The following is a 6,054-nucleotide window of genomic DNA, read 5'->3' as shown; positions in this document are numbered from 1 at the left end:
CTAGTCTATCAAGTCTAACACACAAATCTATGGCGAGAAACTCCAACTGGAAAAAAAAAACCCACTTCCTTGTTCATTTCAAAGAAACTGATCCAACAAAATGCAGAAAATATTGAAAAAATACTATTTATATCACACGCAAATTTTTTCTGAGGAAAATTTTAAAATGGATGCAACAAGACATCAGCAGAAAACTGCTAGAAATGCTTTCCCGATCCAGAAGAGGGTATGGAAGAGAAATTTCCCAGAATTCTCAGGAGAAGGCCATGCCCACACAGAGGCTTCATTGGCTATGACCCAAGTGACAGACTAGACTCCACCCCTTCACTCTTAATCCTCTCAAGTCCCAAACTGACACCAGACACATTGCTTTCTGACAGATGAATCTTGGCTGAAAGCAGAGAAGACCAGTAAAATGTTTACCTGTGTTTAACTGATCATGAAAATTGACGGTGTGGATCATGACACATTATGGATAATATTTGGGAGGATGGAAATTTCAGAGCATTTCATTGTGCTCATGCAGAACCTGCACAGAACTGTGATGGTTAGATGTTTTTCACGCCAACAAGGCATCTATAAGCCGATACGGTTGGCATCTAGCCTATGAATCAGGTTACAGCCTAGTGATGTCTCCTTGGGGATATGGACTAGACATAAGAAGATGCTGCAGTGGACAGGCCAATCCTTTTTCTTTTCTCTTCTTTCCTGGACAGGTGCACTTGATCCGGTTGTTTTACATTGCCACCAAGAACTACCAGGTCCCACTGCCTCACATGGCCACCTACGACATCTGTTGTCTGCCTCACATCCCCATGCTGCCCTGCCTGGACCTGCTGCACTGAATCTCTGGCCAGTCATGCCTTGCACTCTCATATGAGCTATCCCTACCTCTGCTAAGCTTCACCACGACTTGCTCTTCTACCTCCTATTTCTCTGGCTCTTGGGTCTGATAGCTGCATGAATTGGAAAGACTTTCAGCACATTAAATGATACACAAGAGCGAGTCAGAGTGGCCACTCTCTGCAGTTATAAGGCCCGCTTTCCTGTTATAAATCCCTTTCTCAAAATAAAATTATCTGCTTATAAACATTCATAAGTGTCTTGGTTTTGCTTCTCTAGAGAACCCAGCCTAATAATAACACCAAGAGGCAGTCAAACAGAACAAGAGGATATTGTGTGGTTTCAAATCAGGAAAGATGTGTGCCAGGGCTGTACTCTTTCCCCATGCTTTTTCCATCTGTGTGCTGAGTTAATAGTCCAAGAAGCTGACCTAGACGGAGACTGTGGCATCAAGATAAGAGGAAGACTCATTAACAACCTTTGATATGCAGGTGACACAATTTTGCCCTCTGAAAGTGGACTTTCTGATGAAGATCAAAGACTGCAGCCTTCAACATGGGTTACACCTCAACTTGAGGCCAAATCCCTCCCTACTGGCCAAGAAGCACTATCACAACACATGGTGAAAAGACTGAAGTTGTCAAGAATTTTATTTTACCAGAATCCACAATCAATGCTCATAGGAGCATCAATCAAATTACACATTATGTTAAGCAAATCTGCTTCAAAATATCTCTAAAATGTCAAAAATCAACCATGTCATTTTGAAGACTAATGTATCACCCAAACCATGGTATATTCCATTATCTCATATACATATGATAGCTTACAAAGAATAAAAAATACCAAAGAAGACTGATACATTTGGATGATGGGGGTTGGTGAAAATATTAAATAGACCTTGGGTTTTCAGAAGAATGAACAAATCTACCTTGGAAGATGCAGAGCCAGAACATTCTTTAGAAGTGAGAATTGCAAAGGCTTGTCTCACATACTTTGAGCATGTTATCAGGAAAAGGACATATGACACTGTAATGCAGCAAAGAGGAGACTTCTCCAGGGGATGAATTCACAGAGCACAGGGACCCTTCATCTCAAACATGCAAACAGTTGTGTGGATGGTGCAGGACCAGGCAGTGTTGGTGTCCCTCTGTTTTCCATAAGTCACTATGAGTAGAAAATGACAGCAACAAACAACAGCATGTTTGCTGAGACACCAATTTTTATTTTAAAAAACTATTTTTATATAAGTCTAGTTTAAATGTTATTCTTGTCTTTTCAGTACTGAAGCATTTGTATATTTTAGCATATATAGAAATGTTGGCAACTAGACATCACACTTAAAGCGACTTTGCCATCTTATATTTGAGATTAAGACATTTTGAAGACCACCATTAATATTTGATTAAAAGTATCTTGTTGAGTAAATATGTGTACTTACACCTAAAATTTCTCATTAAACTACAGAATATTTAAGATGTACCTATTTTGTCTTCATTCCTTCACTATTAGTCGTCATTTTCTACAGACTCTACAACCTGGTCCCTTCCAAGCTGTCTGACTACTAATTAGGTGCAGACAGTGGCAGACCCCAAAAGAGATAATAGGAGGGCAACTGTGAGAATGGTGGGATTTACTTGGCTTGATCCTGCTCACCTTGCTGTAGTCTGGAAGATTCTTTCAGGTGGTACCTCTCCTACAGCTCAAGGTCTTACCAAGTTCTGGTAACACTTCTTCCAGTCTTGACATTTCAGGTTCAAGACTGCTAATAAATTGCTGTCTCTGTAAACCCTAACACCTGCTGTTGGTTCATTTTCTTTTTTCCACAATTGCAAGCATTATCTGTAAGCTCAGTGTGGCCACACAAATGGAAGAACAAACCCAGCAGAGACGTATGATGCCCCAGAAAGGTTAGTTGGGGTAAACATAGGATAAAGAAAGATGTCTGACCTCTGCCTCATAGGAATCAGCCTTTGGCAAACGTGGAGTTGTAGTCACCTTCCTCCTTGCACAGCCACGTGATGTCAGACATAGTGCCCATAGCATCACACTTCCAAAAGCTGACTCCTCATTCTTCTTTCTTGGAGGTAGAAAGTCCCTCTGATATCTGCTTACTTATTTCATCTCAGTTAGAACTCCAAAGAAATGAAACAATTCTATCCATTTCTGCATTTGTCAAATTACCAAGCAGAGCATCAAGATAATGACTGGTGATGACCATGTGAAAATTGGAAACAAAGAAGAAGGATCAGTAGATGTTAAACACTGTCTTGGTGATAGAAGAGGAATTGAAATATCTGATAGAATTTGCTACACCAACAACTTCTTCAATGCAAAACCTTTTTTAAACAACAAAGGACAGCTGTACAAATGGACCTCTCCAGGTGGAATTAAATGGACTCCATTTGGGGGAAGAGACAATGTAGAAATGCAATAACAACAGCCAAAAGAGACCAGGGCTGACTGTGGAACAGATCATCACATGCGCAGGTGTAAATTCAGGTTGAAGTTGAATAAAATTAAAACAAATCCACAAGAGTCAGAAGAGAACCTTGAGTGTATCCCACCTGAATTCTGAGAACATTTCAAGAACATATTTGAGGAACTGAATAGTAATGCGAGAAAACCTGAGGAATCGTGGGATGGCATCAAGAATATCATACATGAAGAAAGCAAAAGATCATTCAAGAGGCAGGAAAGAAAGAAAAGAGAAAAATGGATATTAGGAGAGTTTGAAGCTTGCTGTTGAATGTAAAATAGCTAAAGCAAATGGAAGAAATGATTAAAAAACCTGAACAGAAACTTTCAAAGGGCAGGTTGAGAGGACAAAATAAAGTAATATAATGAAATGCACACAGGCTTGGAGTCAGAAAACCAAAAGGAAAGAGCACCCTCAGCACGTCTCAAGTTGCAAAGCTCAAGGCTTGAGTCGTCAGGGGGAAATGCTGCAGAATGTATCCAAAGAAAATGAAGGGGACAGAGTCATTGTGCTAAAAAGAATTAGTCAATAAGCAACCATTTTAAGACGCAGCATGTGGTCAAGAAGCAACAGTATTGAAGGAAGAATTGAAAGCAGGACTGAAGGCATCAGCAGAAAATATGGCTTCCTGGGGAAAAAGTTATATTAACAAATTGATAGAGCACAGTAAACGCCCACCCATTTATACCAACAAATTCGCAAGATCTGCCCAACCGACTAGAATAGATTCATATTTGTGCACATTTGAATAAATGTCACCCAACAGAATGCAGAAAGCATTAAACAGTTTCAATAAAATCACATGAAAGTAAATTTGTGCTGGAAAAAAACCCCTAAAGCCCACTGCAGTAGTACATCAACAGAGAGCTGCCGGAAATTGAAGCTGGATTCAGAATAGAACATGAAACAAGAGATACCGTACTGACTTCGGACAGATCTCAGCTGAAAGCAGAGACCAGGAAAATTTTTACTTGGAGGCTGCAGTCAGGACATGAAGTATTCAGATTGGTCATTGGAAAATCTGCTGCAAAGGAATTTTTTACAATGTTAAAGAACAAAGATGCACCTTACCCAAATTATGGTAGTTTCAATAGCCTCATATGCCTATGAAATTTGTATAGTAAATCGGGAAGACTGGATAAAAATGGATGCATTTGAATTAAGACATGATAGTTAAGTTTTGTGTCAACTTGGTTGGGCCAGTATTTTCAGTAGTTCGCCAGCTGAGGTCTAGTAAGTCTCCATGACATGACCAGCACAGGTAATCCACCCCACAATGGAATCTGCTGCCAAGTAGTTGTGAGAAGATTGTCTTGGAGTACACGCCCCTTATTTAGATCAGAGCAGCGATGCAGGAAATTTCCTACCATCTATATAAAGATGCTTTAGGGAAGCTTACTGGTGTTTTACTGGATCTGGATCCAACATCTGGCTTGTCAACCTCCAGTTCTTTGAACTTGAGCCAAGGACTTACCATCCCCAGGAGTCATCAGTAGCTTGTCATCTAATATGCCATCTGACATGCTGTCCTTGGACTCATCTGACTCTCCAGTTACAAGCCTGACCTGCTGACCTTAAATCCATACATCCCTGCAGCCTGTGTGTTCCTGCCAGTCCTGGATTCAGCAGCTCCTGAAGCTACAGTCAGGAGAAGACTTCAGCTTAACATCTGACCCATAGACTTGAAATCAAGTTAGATATACCTGCTTCTACAACTGTATGAGTCATTTTCTTGAAATCCTCTCTCTCTCTCCCTCTCACTCTCCCACAATATATATTGTGTTAGTCAGGTTTGAAGAGAAACAAATCCAGAGACAATCATATATGTGTGAGAGAACTTTATATCAAAGAGCAATTTTACATTAAGAAAACATCCCAGCCCAGTCTAGATCAAGTCCATAAGTTCTATATTAGCCCGTATGTCTAATACCAGTGTATACATTCCTCTTCAGACTCACAAAACACATGAAATGATGCCAAATGCAGGAAGACCACAGGCTAGTGGGTGGAAAGTCTTGTGGATCCAGTGGTGGTAGAAGCATCTCAGTGTTGGCAAGGGTCTCCACGTGGCTCCTCCAGTTCCAGGGCTCTATTGCAGCTCCATCTGTCTTGTCAGCAGAAATGTCTCGCAGAGAGAGTATGTGTGTCCCACCTCCAGTGAGCTATTTATCTCAGTGGCGCCTCAAAATGAGGTCATCAAACTGCTTGACAGGCTAGACTCTACCCTTTCGTAAATTGACACCAGATTATATAACAACCACACAAATGATAGATAATAGATATCCATATCACTAGAACCCTATATAACAGCGTTGGAGAAGAATATTGAAAGTACCTGAATGAGGGGGGCGAGTGCAGAGTGGAGACCCAAAGCCCAATTGTAGGCCACTGGAGATCCCCTTGCAGAGGAGTCTCGGGGAGGAGATGAGCCAGTCAGGGTGCGATGTAGCAACAATGAAAAATACAACTTTCCTCTAGTTCCTAAATGCAACCCCACCCCCACCCCCCTATCATGATCCGAATTCAACCTTGCAAGTCTGGCTAAACCAGAGAATGTATATTGGTACAGATAGGAACTGGAAACACAGGAAATCCAGGGTGGATGATCCCTTCAGGACCAGTGGTGGGAGTGGTGATACTAGGAGGGTGGAGGAAGGGTGGGTTGGAAAGAGGGACCTGATTACAAGAATCTACATGTGTCCTCCTCCTTGGTGGACGGACAACAGAAAAGT

Source organism: Echinops telfairi, unplaced genomic scaffold (genome assembly GCF_000313985.2).
Source record: "Echinops telfairi isolate 266 unplaced genomic scaffold, ASM31398v2 ScPeMD7_23;HRSCAF=83, whole genome shotgun sequence".
Taxonomy (NCBI): domain Eukaryota; kingdom Metazoa; phylum Chordata; class Mammalia; order Afrosoricida; family Tenrecidae; genus Echinops; species Echinops telfairi.
Note: the sequence above shows the minus strand (reverse complement) of the source record.